The sequence below is a fragment of the Rhincodon typus genome, unplaced genomic scaffold, assembly GCF_021869965.1.
Source record: "Rhincodon typus isolate 14 unplaced genomic scaffold, sRhiTyp1.1 hic_rhity00000051, whole genome shotgun sequence".
Classification (NCBI taxonomy): Eukaryota; Metazoa; Chordata; class Chondrichthyes; order Orectolobiformes; family Rhincodontidae; genus Rhincodon; species Rhincodon typus.
This window is the reverse complement of record NW_025965689.1, coordinates 88,003-107,974: the sequence shown is the minus strand read 5'-3', so window position 1 is coordinate 107,974 and position 19,972 is coordinate 88,003. Positions and strand designations below refer to the sequence as shown.

At 41.5% G+C, this 19,972-nt stretch overlaps 2 protein-coding genes across 2 annotated transcripts in view; both read right to left on the bottom strand.

Annotated features, from left to right (window-relative positions):
• LOC109929682 (histone H2B 7-like) overlaps positions 1-19,972 on the bottom strand; it is an 823,479-nt gene that overhangs the window by 791,277 nt on the left and 12,230 nt on the right. The window lies entirely within an intron of this gene.
• LOC125488138 (histone H2B 7-like) overlaps positions 1-19,972 on the bottom strand; it is an 844,706-nt gene that overhangs the window by 812,516 nt on the left and 12,218 nt on the right. The gene's annotated exons all lie outside the window — the stretch shown is intronic.

Here is a 19,972-nt window from a genome sequence, read left to right as displayed (position 1 = left end):
AGCTGTACAACACTCTGGTTCATGTCGCAGCTGTACAACACTCTGGTGCGGCCGCACTTGGAGTATTGCTTACAGTTCCGGTCACTGCATTATAGGAAGGATGTGGAAGCATTGGAAAGGGTGCAGAGGAGATTTACCAGGATGTTGCCTGGTATGGAGGGAAGGTCTTATGAGGAAAGGCTGAGGGTCTTGAGGTTGTTTTCGTTAGAGAGAAGAAGGTTAAGAGGTGACTTGATAGAGACATACAAGATGATCAGAGGATTAGATAGGGTGGGCAGTGGGAGCCTTTTTCCTCGGATGGTGATGGCTAGCACGAGGGGACATAGCTTTAAATTGAGGGGTGATAGATATAGGACAGATGTCAGAGGTAGGTTCTTTACTCAGAGAGTAGTAAGGGCGTGGAATGCCCTGCCTGCAACAGTGGGAGACTCGCCAACTTTAAGGGCATTTAAATGGTCATTGGATAAACATATGGATGATAATGGAATAGTGTACGTTAGATAGGCTTCAGATTGGTTTCACAGGTCGGCGCAACATCGAGGGCCGAAGGGACTGTACTGCGCTGTAATCTTCTATGTTCTATGTTCTATGGAGGGTTTGAGTTATAAGGAGAGATGAAATAGACTGTGACTTTTACCTCGGAGAGTAGGAAATTGACAGATGACCTTTTAAAGGGTTATATAATCATAAGGGACATGGATAAGGTGAATATGCCAAAGTCTTTTTGCCAGGTCAGGGAATTCCAAAACTAAAGGACATAGGTTCAAGGTGAGAGGGGAAATATGCAATTGGAACCTGACGGACAACTTTTTCCAAAGGGCCTGTTTCTGTGCTGGGTGACGCCATGATTCTAAGTGCTTCCTGACATCATTCCCAAATGATCTGGACCTAATTCTCAGACTATTCCTCCAGTTCTAGAATCCCAAACTAGCGGAAATAGTTTATCTTTATCTACCCTGCTCCTATGTTCCAATGTTGCTTTCAAATACTGCACACTTTGTAACTAGTATGCACTGAATAAATCTGAAAGTTGAATTATTGTAAATTTTTTGCCCCCAGATGGACAAATATACTGACTTCAATAATATTTATCTGTGATATCAATAAAGGAGAGTTTCTTGGTCTTAATGTTCTCAGTCCATAGGAAAAGACAGGTGGATTAAGGAATATTTAACATTTGGTAATCAAATCATAATCTGATCCATACTAGCTATGCAGAATTAAATAGTTCGACTTGCAAAGTGGCCCCTATGTGAGTTTGTTGCATTTTTGATTCTTATTGAACAGAATTCCTGCATCCTGACATTTTTTTTTTCTTTTTAAAGGCATTCTTAGTAAAACTATCATATAATTAATATGCCACGTTAGTGAGAGCTAGTACTTGATAATCATTACTGTGTGACTCGTTGTTAACACAGTAGGTTTATTCCTGGCATTTTATTTCAATTTCCTTGTCTTACAGTTTTCAGTTAATAATTACTATCAAAACAAAATATTTGGCAAGGATCTTGAACAATCACAACAATGACTTTCCCCTCATCTTCTTTTCTGAACTGTCCCCTAACATAGATTGAGTGATATTACAAACTTCAGAGATGTTACACATTCCTCAGTGCAAATGTAAGTGACAAGAGTCAGCCTTTAAGCCTGCTCCCATATTCAATGAGATCGTGGCTGATCTAATTTTAATCTCAACCCTACATTCTTGCATATCACTCCCTTCCCCCGATAATCATTCACCTCCTTGGGAATCAAGAATCTATCTCACTCTGCCTCAAAAACAAATAGATTCTGCATCCATTGTCTTTTGAGGAAGGGGTAGCCAAAGACTGTCAGTTCTCTGAGAGAGAAAATATTTCTTCATCTCTGTTTAAATAGGTACCTCTTTTGTTTAAATAGTGATCCCTAGTTCTAGATTCTCCCACAAGAGGAAACATCCTCTCCACATCCACTCCTCAGGATATTATCTGTTATGATTCAGTCGCCTCTGAATATTCTAAACTCCAAAGGTTACAGGGCTTAGCCTGTCTAGCTTTTTCCTCATGGAGCAATACACTCATTCCAGGCATTAGTCTGGTAAACCTTCTCTGAACTGCTTTCAAAATATTAACATTCTTCTTTAAGGACAGTGAGCAGTCCTGTCTGGTACTCCAGAGCAGAATTGCCAATCGCCTTTATAACTGAAGCATGACATTCCAACTTTTGCATTCATTTGCCCTTTCAATAGACCATGCTAGTATTCTTGAAAACGTATTGTGCCTTTAGACTAACATGTGATTCATGCAATAGGACACCAAAATCCTTTTGTGCCTCAGATGTTTGCAATCTCTCAACATTTAGATGTGCTTCCTTCTTAATCTCTCTGCTAAAATGACCAATGTTACACTTTCCCATATTACCCTCCATTCGCCACATATTTGCCCATTCACTTCATCTCTCTATCCTGTTGCAAGCTCCTTACTTCCTCTTTCAAATCACTTTTCTACCTATGTTATTGTTTGTCCGATCAAAACCATTCCTAAGCCATACCCATATCAATTCAAGAGAAGCTAAATTTTGGTGACATTTTTAAAAATGTGTCTATTCAGAGTTTAAGATACTCCTCAAGGATAAGTTGGAACAGTACATGTACATAAATTGCCAAAAGCAATTGGTAAGTTCTGTGTTTACTTCCACTGGTTTTCATCAGAATAGAATCCTATCTAAATGGAACACCAATTCCACATTCCTAACTGTGGTTTCAATCATAGAGTTCTACAGTACAGCAACTGGCCCTTCAGCCCATCGAGTCTGTGCCGGTCAAAAAACAACCAGCTCACTATTCCCTAATCCAATTTCCCTAGCGCTTGGCCTTTAGCCTTGGCATTGCAAGTGCACATCTAAATCCTTCTTCAATGTGGCAAGGATGTCTGCCTCTCCCTCCCTTTCAGGCAGTGAGTTCCAGATTCCCCGCCACCCTCTGTGTGAAAAGGTTTCTCCTCACATGGCTTCAAACCTCTTGCTCCAACCTTCAATCAATGCCCCCATCCCCCCTCGTCACTGATCCCTTATCAAGGGGTAAAACTTTCTTGCTGTCTATTCTATTTATGTCCCTCATCATTTTATAAATCTCAATCATGCCCCCAACTAAGTCAATCTTCTCAGCTCTGAGGAAAATAAACTCAATCTGTCCAATAAAATAAAGCAAAGAACTGTGCCTACTGAAGATCTGGAATAGATGTAGAAAGTGCTGGAGAAACTCAGCAGGTTTGGCAGCATCTGTGGTGACAGAAACAGTCAATGTTTCGAGTCCAGTAACCCCCTTTTAGAACCGCACCCGTTGAGTTTCTCCAGCAGTTTCTGTTTTCATCTCTGCCTATCTAATCTCTCTTCATAACTAAAACTCTTTGGCCCCAGGCAATATCCCTGGTAAATCTCCTCTGCACTCTCTTCATTGCAACCACAGTCCCCATAGAATTCCAGAACTGCACACAATACTGTAGTTGTGTGGGCTAGCTGTTTTATATAGCTCCAGTTTTGATACATCAACAGTTTAACATCTGGAGCAAATGTGGTGAAATAGTTAGTTAAGCTGTCAGTTGTACTTTTTATAATCCTGATGCCAGTAATTGCTTCACAGATTGGAAGTATAAGGCTCTGGAATTATATTTAATGCGCATTGAGTCATATGCTTGTTCTTTACATGAATATTTATGATTTTCAGATACAGTGATCAACTGGGATGCATTAACTGGAACTGTCCCCGAAGACGTAAGCTCATTTGTCTTGATAATATTTTATATCTCTTTTTGTAAGACTACATGGGACACAGACACAAAAGTGGAAATCAGGTACTACTGAAATGTTACTAAGTGGTGTTGCAGATTCTAAGGGTCAGATGAGTTGATGTGCCTCCGAAATTGCTGTTTACCTCATAGTGGCTTTGACCTGTCATTGTTCTGTGTCACTCCCAGAATTATCTTCTCTTCATGTCATTAGTGGACAAGTGATTGTGGGCGTTCATTTGTGGTGACCCCTCACTTAACTACAAAGAAATCTTTGACATTGAAGTTAAAGTGAAAGATAAGATGCAATTTAGTTCGATAAATGATATTCCAAAGATGAGCATCAACCATCATTGCTCTCCTGTAATTTTCAAAACAAAGCCTCAAGTGCACTTCAGTAAATTGTGCTCAATTTTGGAAATATTTTAATGTGATTTGATTTGCTTTAGTATTATCATATACTGAGATGCAGTGAAAGGTGCTGTTTTGTGGGCTATGGAGGCAGATTATACCTTACATCAATACATCAGAGTAAGACAACAAAATGCAGAATATAGTGTTACAGCTACAGAGAAAGTGCACAGAGAGACAGATCAACTTCAATATCTGAGAGGTCTGTTCAAAAGTCTGATAACAGTGAGGAAGAAGTTGCTCTTGATTCTGTTGGCACGTGTTTTCAAAGCTTTTTTTTTATTTTTTTGCCAACGGAAGAGGGTGGAAAAGAATATATCCAAGATGGGAGGAGTCGTTAATTATGTTGGTTGTTTTTCCTGATGCACGGGAAGTGTCGATGGATTGAAGGCTGGTTTTCATGTTGAACTGAGCTGTCTTCACGGCTCTCTGTAAGGGAAGCTGTATTATCATGAAATTAGGTGCAAAATGCACATCAGAATGATAGAAACATGCGAACAGGAAACAAAGGGGAGCCGCTCAGCCTTTCTACCCTGCTGCACCATTTAATATGCCATCACCTCTACATTCATGCTTATGTCCTCGATAATCCTTCATCCCAGTTTATAATCAAGCATCCATCCACCTCTGCCTTAGAAATATCTAAAGATTTTACATACACTGTTTCTTAAGGAAGGGAATTCAAAAAAAAACTCACCAACCTCAGAAAGAAAATAGATGCTTCCCGTCTCTGTTTAAAACTGTAACTATAAATTATGAAGAATCTTTTGAGTACAGAGAGTAATAACTGGTCAGAACCTATCATCTGAAAGCACCGTGGATTCAGAAAATCACTTCAATATTAACTGGAAAGTGTCTTAGGCACAGAGGTATTTAGATCTACAGCACAGAGAAAGGGCCATTAGGTCTGCGCCTGTCAAAAACAATCACGTAACTCTTGAAAGCCCATTTTTCTCAGCACTCGGCCCACAGCCTTGCAAGACTTGGCATCACAAGTGCATATCTAATTGTCTGCACTTCAACTTCCATTGCTTATTGGTCTTTATTACGAGAGGTGCAAGTCGTGGAGGTCGAGGACATGTTTAATTGCATTGAATACTGTCACAATAGGGGAACACATGGAGCGACAGACAAGCACGCATTTCTATTTGTGGGCAGGTCTATAATGAGCAAGCGTAAATTTAATGAAATAAATTAAATGAAACCAAGAACGGCAGACGCCGTAAGTCTGAAACAGAAACACTAGTAGCTTGTAAATCCCAATAGGTCCGGCAGCATCTGTGGTAAGAGAGAGAGAGAGAGAAAGAAACACAGTTAATGTTACAGTTCGTAAATATAGAAAGTGCTAAAGAAACTCAAAAGGTCTGGCAGCATTTTTGGCGACAGAGAAACAGTTAACATTTTTGAGTCCAGTGAGCCTTCTCCAGAACTAATAGTAGCTAACAAAGTATGGTATATGACTGAAGACAGGGGGGTGGCAGAGAAAGGAGTGAGGGGATGGGGGACAAACAGCCCAGACAGATATAAACACAGGTCGTCAAAGACAGGCTTAATATCAACCATTCCGTTAAATGCATGGTTGATATTAAGCTAGGAAGAAATTTTTAAAAAAAACTGTTAATGGGGACAATGAGAAGGTGAGAATAGCTGTGCTGAAAGCAGTCCATGTATAACAGGCCTCGGGTGTGGGGGCTAGGTAAAGGACATGAAAGGAAGTACATCAGGGTCTGAAACGATTGAACTCGATACTGAACCCCGAAGGCTGCAGGGCCTCTAAGTGGGAGACAAGATGCTCTTCTTCTACTTTCGCAAGACTGTGAGATGGAGATGTTGGCTGGGCGGAACACGATAGGATGTTGAAGGGGCAATTGGCTGGAAGCTCGGCGTCATTTTTATGGATGGATAGTGGGATAGTGAGGAAGGAGGAAGTAAACAGGCCGATATTGCCTATTCAGGGGTTGCAGGGGAAGCTGCCGTGGGGCTGTGGGAATGTGTGGGGACCGGAGGAGGAGTGGATCAGCGGGAACAGTCCCTGCGGGAGGTTGACAAGGGAGGGGGCTGTGACAATGTGTCTGGTGGTGGCATCCCGCTATAGAGCTGGTGGGAAAGGCGGCTAACAAATGTGGATGCTGGTGGGGTGGTCAGTGAGGACCAGAGGGATCCTGTCAGTGTTGTGCGAGAACAGAGAAGAGGTGAAGGCAGAAGTGCAGGAATTGGGTCAGACATGGCTAAAGGTCCTTTCAGCCATTGTTGGGGGAATATGAATTTAAAGTAATTTTGATGAGCTGGAGGAAAATGAGGTGCACAGATTCAGTGTCTGAAAGTGTCGTATAAACTTTAAGGCAGTAATAGAAGTAATGTGTACAATTCTCCTAACCCTGCTATAGGAAAGATGTTGTTAAACTACAAAGAGTAAAGAAAAAAAGAAATCAGAGGAAGTTACCAAGACTGGAAGGCTTGTGTTACAAGGAGATGCTAGGACTTTTATTCCTGGAGCATTGGAGGGTGAGGGGATGACCTTAAAGGGGTTTATAAAAGCATGGGGGACAGAGATAAGGTGAATAGCCAAGTTCTTTGCCCCAGGGTAGGGGAGTCTAAAACTAGAGATCATAGGTTCAAGGCGAGAAAGGAAAGATTTAAAAGAGACCTGAGGGGAAACTTTTCACACAGAGGGTGGCGTGTATTTGGAACAAACTGCCAGAAGAAGAGGCAGATATAATTACAACCTTTAAGACATTTGGACAGGTACATGGATAGGAAGGGTTGAGTGGGATATGGACCAAACACAAACCAATGGGACTAGTTCAGTTTACAAAACCTGGTCGACATGGACAAATTGGACTGTACAGTCTGTTTCCATGTTCTATATCTTTGTAACTCTATGACTCTATAAGAGCAACGTTTTCCTGCTAAAACCAAAAGCAGATTAAAAAGAAAATCTCAGAGGCACTTGACATGCCTTAATCTCTAAGTCTACTGAAGGTAAACTGTAAAGTGGAATTAGACAAAATTACATTCCCTTTAACCTGAGCAAACAAAATATTCCCAAAGGGGAAATTATTTCGATGAAAAATGGTTTTAACATTCTGCATTTTTCTAGATGTGAGTTTTATTTTTGTTTGTTTATTCATTCATGGGACATGGGCATTAATGGTTAAGCCCAGCATTTTATTCCTCACCCCAATTGCTCAGACTGCAGTCGGGAATCAACCCACATTGCTGTGGGTATGGAGTCACATGAAGGCCAGAGCAAGTGAGGATGGCAGTTTCCTTCCCTAAAGGACATTAGTGATCCAGCTTCAAGGTCATCATTAGACTCTTAATTCCAGATTGCCTTTTTTTGTAGAAACTGATTCAAATTCCATCATACGCTATGGTGAGAACTCAACTCGGGTGCCTAGATTAATAGTCTAGCAATAATACAACTAGACTGTCACCTCACCAATGTGAGGATAAATAGGTAAATCATGAAGACACATTGTTATTTGTACGGCTATAAATTGAAACAGGAGGATGTTCATTGAGACCTGGGTGTCCCTTGTACACCAGTTGCTGAAAGTGAGCATTGCAGGAGCAGCAGACGGCCAAGAAGGCAAATGTGATGTTGGCCTTGATAGTGAGAGGATTCGAGTCCAGGAGCAGGGCTGTCTTGCTGCAAATATACAGAGTGAGATGACACATCAGACTATATCGTGTGTGCAGTTATGATCTCCTTATCTGAGGATGGATGTTCTGGTTAAGGAGGGATTGCAACGAATGTTTACCAGACTGATTCATAGGACTGTAGGACTGACGTATGAAGAGACAATGGATCAGTTAGGATTATATTGACTCAAGTTTAGAAGCATGAGTGGGGGACCTCGCTGAAACCTAAGGGAGAAAAAAAATGAAAAGAACTAGACAGGCAAATCCTGATGACTGGGGGGCAGTCCAGAACCAGGAGATCAAAGTCTAAAGGAGATGGGAAGACTGAGATCAGGAGAAAAGTCATCACCCATAGAGTGGGGTGCCATTGAAAGCAGTTAAGGTCAAAACAGTGAATGATTTCTGGAAGGAGTTGGATAGACCACTTGAGGCGAAAGCAAATCAAATCATAATGGTGGGCCAGGGAGGGAGGTGTGAAATGTGGGAATAATCTAAATGTTCATTCATGGGATTTGTGTGCTGTTCATTTATTGCCCATCCCTGAATGTCAAGAGGACAGTATAAAGTCAAGCTCATGGGTTGATCGACTGTGACCACCATGAACGTTTTGGAGCAGGTTCAAAAGGGCTGAATGGCCTCCTCTGGCTCCAATTGTCTATGTTTCAATGGACCCTTAGGTCAGTGAATACATGTGCCAGCTATGGGAAGACCCCAGATTCAAATAACATAAAGATAAGAACAGGGTGATGGGGAGGACGGGTTGGGGGATGTAGGGGAGGAGAGAAAAATGAAATGACAGACCACTGAAATTTTACATCATTTGTAAATGTTGTACAAATGTTTATTTTTCTTCCAGCTGGAGCATACATATGAGATGGTAGATTCTACAGATTTATACGCAAGCCCTGGTCACCGTTGGACGAGAGATCCTTCCCTTTATGCAACAGTGAAGTAGCGGCTGATCAAACTGGTTGCAGTTCACCCACTTTGGTCATGATGGTGGAAAATGGTCAAACATAGGCTCGTTTATCGCTTCCTTCCTGAGCTCTCTGCAGAACATTTGGATGTCAATCACACCATTAACAATAAACACTTCTCCATGCATCTGACTGAGCTTCTTTAAGCTTTTTTTTTCCTCTTGGTGACTTCATTGATGTTCTTCTGTAATGAACTAATTTTTTTATCACTTACTTTGGCAGTTTTGCTGCTTCAGTTTTAGGTTTGAGAGAGAATCTAACCATCACTACTTAATATTCAATGCTATCAACATCTCTGAATCCTCCAACAATCAATATTCTGGGGGTTACCATTGATAGATTATAGAACTATCACTCCTTGACATTCAACACTGTCACCATCACTGAATTCCCGATTCCCCACCCCCATAATCAACATCCAGGGGTTTACCATTGAGTGACAATCTAGCCATTGTCCCCTGATATTCAGTGCCATTACATTCAATGAATCCCTGTCTGCCGATATGCCATTAACCAGAAAGTGAACTGGACCAACCATATAAATACTGTGGTGACAACAGCAGGTCAGAGACTCAGAATCCTGCAGTGTGTAACTCAACTCCTAACTCCACAAAACCTGAGCACCATCAACAAGACACAAGTCAGGAATGTGATTGGAAGCTCTCCAATGCTTTCATGCCCTTCCTAAAGTATGGCACAAAGAAATTAACACGGTAGTCATGTTGATGCTAAGCTTGAGTCATACAAATGTTTTACATGACCTCCTTACTCTTGTAGTGGGAGTTGGTTACCTAAGTTGGCTCTTCAGGGAAGAAACTGCTATTGAATCAGTTTGGTTTGGAGCTGTGAACTGTGACCTGACAGGTTAAGGCGACCTTTGGACTGTTTTGTTTTTTGTGTGTGTGTTTTAAAAAGGGAGAACGAATACATTAGCTATGAGTCCAGGCCTGGAAGTTAACTGCAGTTTGATTCTTGATCAAAGGACTTTGCAGGCTCTTCAACACTGGGGATGAACAATATGTTTAAACAGAAAGCAGCTGTTCGCTCATTGAAGAGGTCAGTGCCTGGGAAATGACGTCAGCAAAGCTGGGAGATAACATAATGATCAAACAGTGAGAGGAGCTGGATATTTGAAGTATTTTCAACCGGGGAATCAGAGAATGAGTTTGGCCATTTATGCTACAGCGGGAGGATTTTAAAGCTCCCTGCCTGATCAGCTGTTGAAAATTCAAGCCATTAAAGAATAGTTATCAGTGGGACAGAATTTTTCTCAGGGTCATCTGGAAAAGCTAGCATTGACTGACATCTTCAGAAAATCAAACAAGAAGCAGTCATCCACGTCTGTGGACAAATCATCATGAACACAAAATGAAACAGTGTAAGATAATGGATAATGACACATCCCTCCCTGACATGCTCAATGATTTCTCCGGTCAGTTTGAGCAGAATACCCCCAGCATTGGTGACGCCTGCCCTGATAGCTCCAGACACACTTGTTTCCTCTGTCACCGCTTCAGAAGTCAGATCAGTCTTCCTGGGAGGCAACCCAAGGTCATGCAGTTTTGACTCAGCTCCGTCCTCTGCAACTGGATCCTCAGCTTTCTGACCCTAGGGCTGCAATCAATGAGGATAGGCAACTGCAACTCCTCCACGATAACACTCCACACTGGAGCACCCCAAGGAACTGTCCTCAGTCCCCTACTTTACTCCCTGTACACCCACGACTGTGTTGCCAAATTCAAAATGAACGCCATCTACACATTCGCTGACATCCACTGAGGACCTGTTATGTCGGTAGGCAAGCTGTAGCAGAGATTGGAGTTGATGTGGGCCATGACCAGCCTCTCGAGGCACGTCATGACTATTGAAATCAGAGATATTGGTCGGTAGTCATTAAGGCACACAGCATGTGTTTTCTTGGGTACGGGGATGATGATGGTCTTCTTGAAGCAGGTGGGGACTTCGGCTTGTAGGAGGGAGAGATTGAAGATGTCGGTGACTACCTCTACCAGTTGGTCTACACAGGATTGGAGTGCTCATCCAGTGTGGTGGCTCAGTGGTTAGCTTTGGGCGACTGTTTGTTCCCTCAGGTGCTCCGGTTTCCTCACACAGGCTAAAGATGTGCAAGTTAGGTGGATTGGCCATGGGGAACGCAGGGTTACAGGGCAGGGGTGAATTGGATGCTCTTTGGGTTGTCAGTGTAGACTTTATAGACCAAATGGCCTGCTTCCACACTGTAGGGATGTTATGTTTCTCAGGTGGAAAATGCAAGATAATGGCCCCAACTTCTAAATTGGTTTGCAAGAGCAGACAGAGCTATGCATAATTCAATAAATTGTCATGATATAAAGACAGACATTCAAATCAAAACAGCCTTTCAACCTGTGTACAGTATTTGCCATATGGTAGAATTAAAACTTTCAAGGACCCTCAAAATTGAGCCAAGTGGTTCCTAATCAGACTTGTTTTTGAATAACCAGTCCCAGACTCTGTGAATAATCAATTCCAGACTCCAGTTTGTAGCTGAAGTTAAAACTTATCAATTTACTAACAACAGCAGAGTAAAAATGAGAGCATAAAGTAATGTAATTAATGTTTATGGTTTAAACCCATTGTTTTCAGCCCCATTCACACAAAAGACAAACAGATGCAGCGAACGGAGAAAGAAAAGAAAATATCAAAACCAGCCAGATTATAACTGATTTTACAATTGATTGATTTTATTGTCGTGTGTACTGAAATACAGTGAACAGCTTTGTTTAAGAGTGGTACAGGCAGATCACAGCAAGCAAAGGGTGTACCGATCAAAAAGACTTAGAGACATACAGGTTACATTATTTGAGGCTAGAGTCTATTCAACAGACTGATAACAGCTGGAAAGAAGCTGTTCCTGAACCTGCATGTGTTCAGGCTTCTGTATCTCCTGCCTGACGGAAGAGGTTGTAGGAGTTCGTTACCAGGGTGTGATGGATCTTGGATGTTGTTGGTTGCCTTTCCGTGGCAGCAAGAAATGTAAGTAGAGTCAATGGATGGAAGGCTGGCTTCTGTGATCGTCTGGGCTGTGCACACTACCATCTGTGTTTTTTACAGTCGTGGTCAGAGCAGTTACATCTGTAGAAGTTGGTGAGGGACCTTACTGGCATATCAAATTTCCTGAGATGCCCGAGGATGAAGAGGTTTTGATCAGCCTTCTTGACCATCACATCTATGTGGGAAGTCCAAGACAGGTTGTTGGTTATCGTCACTCCAAGGAACTTGATGCTCTTCATTCTCTCAAACTCAGTTCCACTGATGTAGATAGGGGCGTGTTCTCCTCCTTTCTTTCTGAAGTTGACGATCAGTTCTGTAGTTTTGCCGATGTTGAGAGACAGATTGTTTTCATTGTGCCACATCACAAGCCCTCGATTTCCCTTCTGTATCTTGATTCATCTTCATACTATAAAGATGAATCATCACATGGTTACTTCAAACAATAAGTTTATTATTGCGTTTCTCCACATTTTGATACTTTTAAATGTGAGCTAACATGTCATTTTACACAGTCATGAGCCTAATGGCAAAAGTGTCTTCAAATAACAACCCTACTTGCAGTACTGTGAGCAGATCTGGACACAACACCTTCGGGAATATAGATTGACCTTGGAGGGAGTACAACGTAAGTTCACAAGAATGATACCTGGGCTTCCGAGGTTGAATTTTGGGGAGAGATTATACAAATTAGACCCGGTATCTCAAGAAATTGTTGGGGTGATATGGTGGCTCAGCGGTCAGCACTGCTGCTTCACAGCATCAGGGACTCAGGCTCGATTCCAGCCTTGGGCAACTGTCAGAGTGGATTTTGCACATTCTCTCCATGTCCTCCCATAGTCCAAAGAGGTGCAGGCTAAGATGGATTGACCATGTTAAATTGTCCATAGTGCCTAGGGATGTGCAGGCTAAATGGGTTAGACACAGGCAATGCACTGTTGGTGGGATAGAGTAGAGGGCAGGTCTGGGTGGAATGCTCTTCAGAGGGTCAGTGTGGACTCGACAAGTCAAATGGCCTGCTTCAACACAGTAGGTACTAAGCGGAGATTTGATTGATGTTTTAAAAGTATTAACAAGAAAAGGCAAGGTAAGGATACATAATTTCCTTGAGTTGGAGTTTCGAGAATTAGGGAGGGCATAGTCTGAGAATTAGGACCAGACCATTCAAGAGAGATGTTAGGAAGTGCTTCTACACACAAAGTGTAGTAAAGGTTTTGAACTCTCTTCCATAATTGACAGGGGATTCTTCATCAGTTGTCAATTTTAAATTTCAGATAGATGTGTTTTTGTTATGCAGAGATATGAGATATGGACCAAAGGCCACAGATTAACCACTAAATGGCGAAACAAGATTGAGGGGCGGAATGGGTTTCTTACGTTTCTAAGTTCCTATGTTCCCATAATTGCATAAGTCACTTGAAATGTTAAATAGAACCAAGTTGATCACTAAAAATGGTTCATTTTGTTGATTATGCTGATTAGCTAAGATAAATAAAATCACTCAAGTCCATCAATGAACAGGAAAAACAATGCATTTATTGCAACAAATGTATCCTCCATCATGTGGCCAAATGGATATTTTTAACTACCAATATGCAAATTCAAACTGAATCCACATCCAATCCTAATATGCAAACCTTCATTTGCACGTAGGATAAGCAGAAACAATGAGATAAACATTGTTCACCCCCAGAATTTTTTGGATACAGAAAAATACAGGAAAGAAATAAAATGAGGCTGTGAATGAATATTGTAACCTAACAAGTGAAATAAGATGTTATCCTCACACATTTTTATTTTCCTTTTATGGTGATGATATCATATTATTGCCAACTGCAGTGGTTCTCAATTTGTGGCTGGGCGGTTGGGCCTAGGAATTGTTGCAAATTACAGTTTATTCTCTTTGCAGGGGAATTGACTGTCATTTCTTTTCTATGTGGAGAGGAAGGGAGGGTTTGAAGTCAGTCCTTCTTGCAGGATTTTGATGGTCCGAAAATGTATCTGCTCCTCCTCCTCCTCCTCTCAGTTCTATGACAAACTGCTCCTCACCCTGCAGCTGGGTAGTTTCTGTTTTCTTTTCGAACCTAAGGCTCCTGGTTCCAATGTGTCTCACTGAATCTCCACCTTCAACAAAAAGTTACATACTCTTACAAAACCCATGATGATCACCGTGCAGTTTCAATGAGACTTGCTGAATCTGTGTGTTATGGAAGTTCAGACTCCCATTGTCAAATACTTATTTCACGAAACACATATGTAGTGCTTGCATTGCCTTCTTATATTCCTTTACAGTCTTGATAGTTGTGGCGTACTGGCTCTTTTATACCAAGATTGTGAATAAACAGGGCTGAATTCAATAAATCTGTAGCCAACATTTTTTTTCAAAATTCGCTTGTGGTACCTGGGCATCACTGGCTGGCCAGCATTTGTCATCCATCCCTCATCTCCCTTGAACTGACTGGCTTGCCAAGGAAATTCAGAGGGTAGTTGAGAGTCAACCACATTGCTGTGTGCGTGGACTCACAAGTAGGCCAGACTAGGTGGGGACAACAGATTTCCTTCCTGGCAGGATATTAGTGAGCTGGATGTTTTTTTTTCCAACAATCAACAATGGTTTGATCAGTAGATTCTCAATTCCAGAAGGATATCCCCTTTTTAAAATTGTGTTCAAATTCCACCATCTGCCTTGGCGGGATTTGAATCCAGGCCCTCAAGACACTAGCTGACTTTCTGGCTTAATAGTCTAGTGATAATACCACTAAACCTTCACCTCCCCATAATAACATGTTCCCTAAAGAGTTAGAACTTGCATGAAACTGGTTCTAAGAACACACAGTGCAAGTTAGGTGAATTGGCCATGCTAAATTGCCCATAGTGTTCAAGGATATGTAGAATAGGTGCATTAGCCACAAGAAATGCAGGGTTACAGGGATAGGGTGGCGAGATGGGTCTGGTTGGAGTCCTCTGAGAATCAGTGTGGATTTATTGGGCCTGGTTCCACACTGGGGATTCTACACAGTTCCCAAGATAGTGACACGATGATCAGCTAAAAGGGCACTCAATTTAACATTTATATGTACTTTTGAAATGTGGGAAATAAGCAGATTTTAAGCAGTCTTACACTGCATGGAATATGTTATTTTTAAACAGAGCTCTGATTTTTATTTCTAGCTGTGCAATACAGCGTCTAGTTAGTCCATGATATTGTGGTTGTGGTTGACTTATCAGCCAAAGTCTAAATATAAAAACCACACTCACTCCAGATTACATGCATATCTCTACCTTATATCTTCTAAGTCACTGTAGAATCAAATGTGGACGAAATGCATATTTTAAGTCATCATGCATTGCAAAAGCCAACAGTTGAAAGAGTGTTGATAGCTTGCGGTGTTTATATGGCCATGAAAACGTTGTTCTAAGCACCAAAACTGCATATGATAAGCTGAACAAACATGAGATGCCACATGACAGACAGGGTAAGAGTTATCATCACAGGCATTCAAGTTCACAGTTGTACAAGCCACATGATCTCCTAATCATTTACACATCTATTTTTGCTGTGCAGCAGATCTGCAAACATATCAATGGTCAAAATAACTAATTGCAAAATTAACCAGATTGGAAATGTGAAGATGATATGGTGATAAAGTTGCCCACATAATATATTTTTTATAAAATATGTGTGTGTTCTTTTATATACATACTCATTGATAAGAGACTACAATTCCAAATTAAAAGCTTTTGACTACGTCTACTTGTTACAAAATAAAACGCAACAAACAGAACTGAACAATATTCAAGGAAAGACACCTAACAAAATATATCATGTCGGAACTGCTTTCTGATTTGTAATTTCTTTTATCAGTTTTGGTTTGAAACTTAGAAGGACAAAGGAGTGGGAGTAGGCCATTCAGCCATTTAAGCATGTTCCAGCACTGAATAAGATCATGGCTGATCTGTGGCCAAACTCTATATATATCTTCCTTTGCCCATATCCATTAATACCTTTACTAAACAAAACAAAATCTATATATCTTAGATTTAAAACTGAACTGAGAGCTACAAGTAGTAGACTCCGATTTGCAGTTGTTTTTCTTTTAAAAATTGTTATTTGTTTCTGAGACCAGGTCTGAAAGTTAATTGCAGGTTGCCACTTGGTCAAATAGATGCTTCAACTCCAGAGGACCTTATGCTCAGACATATGGTCAACTGGGATGTTGAGGGGAGAGGGTCAGTCGGGAAGGGAGAGACCAGAGTTTGAACTGCTTCATGGACTGCGTTTTAATCAGAGGTATTGTGCCTGTGAAAGTTGCGACAGCCGAGTCCCTGGTGAAGTCTGGAGTGTACTGGAGGCAGGTCCTCCGTGGGGTCTGGAGCAGACTAGGGGTGAATGCCCAGTGGTACCCGGAGCAGTCTGGAAGTGAGAATCTGGTGCGGTCTGGAGCAGACTGGAGCTGAGTCCCCATTATGGTCTGAGTCAAGGAAAGGCATGGCTTAGAGGCAAGTTTCAAACGCATGTAAATCCAGCCCCTCAGAATTTCCTTAAATGAGTTATCTGGGCCTCCTGCAGTGCCACAACGATGCCACCCGAAGGTTGCAGGAACAGCACCTCATATTCCGCTTGGGAACCCTGCAGCCCAATGGTATCAATGTGGACTTCACAAGCTTCAAAATCTCCCCTCCCCCTACCACATCCCAAAACCAGCCCAGCTCGTCCCTGCCTCCCTAACCTGTCCTTCCACCCACCTATCCCCTCCTCCCACCTCAAGCCCCACCCTCATCTCCTACCTACTAACCTCATCCCAATCCCTTGACCTGTCCGTCCTCCCTGGACTGACCTATTTCCTCCCGAACTCCCCACCTACACTCACCTTTACTGGCTCCATCCCCACCTCTTTGACCTGTCTGTCTCCTCTCCACCTATCTTCTCCTCGACCCATCTTATATCCGCCTCCCCCTCTCTCTCTATTTATTTCAGAAACCCCTTCCCCTCCCCCATTTCTGAAGAAGGGTCTAGGAGCGAAACGTCAGCCTTCCTGCTCCTCTGATGCTGCTTGGCCTGTCGTGTTCATCCAGCTCTACACCTTGTTATCTCAGATTCTCCAGCATCTGCAGTTCCTACTGTCCCTGTCCGTATCTGCTTTGGGAATATGAAAGTGCAGTTATCAGTCTTTCTCTGACATTTACTGCTATGTGCACGTGAGAGTGTACTTACCAATCTGTCCCTGTCAGACACTGTTGTGTATGTGAGACTATAGTTATTAATGCCTGTCAGTATCGAGTTTGTGAATGTGAATAAATGTTTCATTCTGTACCTGTCAGTTTCAGCTATGAGAATGGGAGTGTTGTAATCAGTCTCTACATGTCAGTTTCTGCTGTTTCAACAGGAGTTTAGTTATTGATTTGTCCCTGTCAGATTCTGCTCTGTGAATATGCAAATGTAGTTGTCGATCTGTACCTGTTAGTTTCTACAATGAGAATGTGTGTGTGTATCTAATAACCTGTCCCTGTCAGATTCTGCCCTGTGAATTTTACAGTGCAATCATTATTCTGTAATTGTCAGTTTCTGCTTTGTGAATGTATGATGCAATTATTAATCGTTACCCATCAGTTCCTAGTTTTTTGAATGTGTTAATGCAATTATCACACTGTACCTGTCAGATTTTTTGGTTTTTGAATGTCTGTGCAGTTATCATTCTCTCCCTGGCCTTTACAGCTATTTGAACGTCTATGTGAAGTTATCCAACTATGCCTGGCAGTTTCTGTTCTGTGAATATATATGTCGTTATCATTCTGTTCCTGTTAGTTTCTGCTGTATGAATGGCTGAGTAGTTACAAAACTGTAACTATTAGTTTCTGCTTAGTGAATATGTGAGTGAAGTTATCAATCCGTACATCTCAGTTTACGTTATGTTCAACTAGATATGTTCTCATCAATTTATTCCTGTATATTTTTACCTTGTGCATATGTATGTGTATTTATCACTGGTGCCTGTCAATACTTGCTGTGTGTATGTCTGAGTGTATTTACCAATCTGACCCTATTAGTTTCTGCTTTGTAAATGCTTAACTACAGGTATCGATTTGTACCTGTCAGTGTCAGTTTAGTGAACATGTTTGTGTAACTATCAGTCAATCCATGACAGATTGTGCTACGTGAATGTGGCAGTGTATTTATCAATCTTTCCCTATTGGTTTGTAGTTATCAATGTGTACCTATCAGCTTCTGCGATCCAAATAAATAAATTTAGTAGTCATGCCGGAAGACTGGAGGTCGGCTAATGAGATGCCACTATTAAAGAAAGATGGTAAGGAAAAGTCAGGAAACTATAGACCAGGGAGCCCGACATCAGTGTTGGACAAGTTGTAGGAGGGGAACCTGAGGGACAGGATTTCCATATATTTGGAAAAGCAAGGGCTATTTAGGGATAGTCAACATGGTTTTGATTATGGGAAATCATGTCTCACTAATGTGACTGAGTTTTTTGAAGAATTAACAAAGAGGCTTGAAGAAGGCAGAGTGGTGGACGTGATCTATATGGACTTCAGTAAGGCATTTGATAGGGTTCCTCATGGTAGAGTAGTTTGTGAGGTGAGATCACACAGAATAGAGGGAGACCTAGCCAGTTGGAAACAGAACTGGTTCAAAGTTCGAAAACAGAGGGTGGTGGTGGTGGTGGTTGCTTTTCAGATTGGAGGCCTGTGACCAGCGGTGTGCTACAAGGATCAGTGCTGCTCCACTGCTTTTTGTCATTTATATAAATGACTTGGATGTGAACAAAGGTGTTATGGTTAGTAAGTTTGCAGATGACACCAAAATTGGAGGTGATACGGACAGCAAAGAAAGTTACTTCAGAGCACAATGAACAGGACCTTGATCAGAAGGGCGAATGAGCCAAGGAGAGGCAGATGAAGTTTAATTTAGATAAATGCGAGGCGCTGCATTTTGGAAAGGCAAATCAGGCAGGACTTGGAAACTTAACGGTAAGGTGCTGGTGAGTGTTTCTGAACAAAGATTTCTTGGAGTGCAGGTTCATAGTTCGTTGAAAGTGGAGTCGTAGTTTTTGATCTATACCTGTCATTTTCCGCTATGTGAATATGGGAGTTTAATTATCAATCTGTACCTGTCAGCTTCTGCTAAGTGGATATGGCAGTATAGTTAGCTATCTGTCTGTCAGTTTGTGCATGCGAGTGTAGCTAAAATCCCCCATTTCAGACAACATCATGGGAGACATTTTTTGTATCCTCTCCAAAGTGGATGAGCTGAAGGATATTTTTCTGTGCTGTAGACCTCTATCACTCTGTATGTACAAGTGATAATCATATTGTACGCATCATTTTCAGTTACATGCACTGTACATGGATTTCCATAGCCATTAGTCCTTGTGGTTATCGTGTTTGCTTTTGGATCTAATTTTACATCAGTAAGGAGCTGTGTGCGCATGCGTGCAGTAATCATTGTCTATTTGACAGAAACAAAAACAGAAATTCCTGGAAAAATTCAGTTCTGAAGAAAGGTCACTGTACCCAAAACATTAACGCTGCTCTCCCTCCATAGCTTCTGCTTGCCCTGCCGAGTTTCTCCAGCAATTTCTGGATTGGTTTCTGATTTCTAGCATTTGTAGCTCTTTGGTTTGTTTACTTGTCAGACTTTGGCACAGAATGCGTGTTTGGAATTCACATTATTTATTTGTTACGCCTATCTTAGGGATAAAGATTTATGAAAGGAGTCATTCTGTCCTTTTCAGTGGTTCCTAACTAAGTGTAAGTCTGACTCATCCTTTACTTTGGGGACTATGTCCTGTCTGAGAGTGCAGTTTCCTTCTATATTTCTATTTAACACCTACCTTATACAAGATTGTTGAAACTATACAAAAACTTAATCACTTTATTACCTTAGTTGTAACTTTAATAATGCCCTTAATAGATATAGATTTGATTTCAGTACTGTGTGTATATTTTGGATGAGGATTCAGCCTATCCCTCTTCAAAAGTGGTGTTAATGTCAATTGGCTGTGAAACGTGACATTTATTGGAAATGGAGTGGTTTGCCTTGTGAATGTAGGAAGAAAAATAATAAACCTGTAGTTCCTTGGTGGTGTCTGACACTGTTTGAAAATATCTCGCTGAAAATTGAGCTTATTGTGA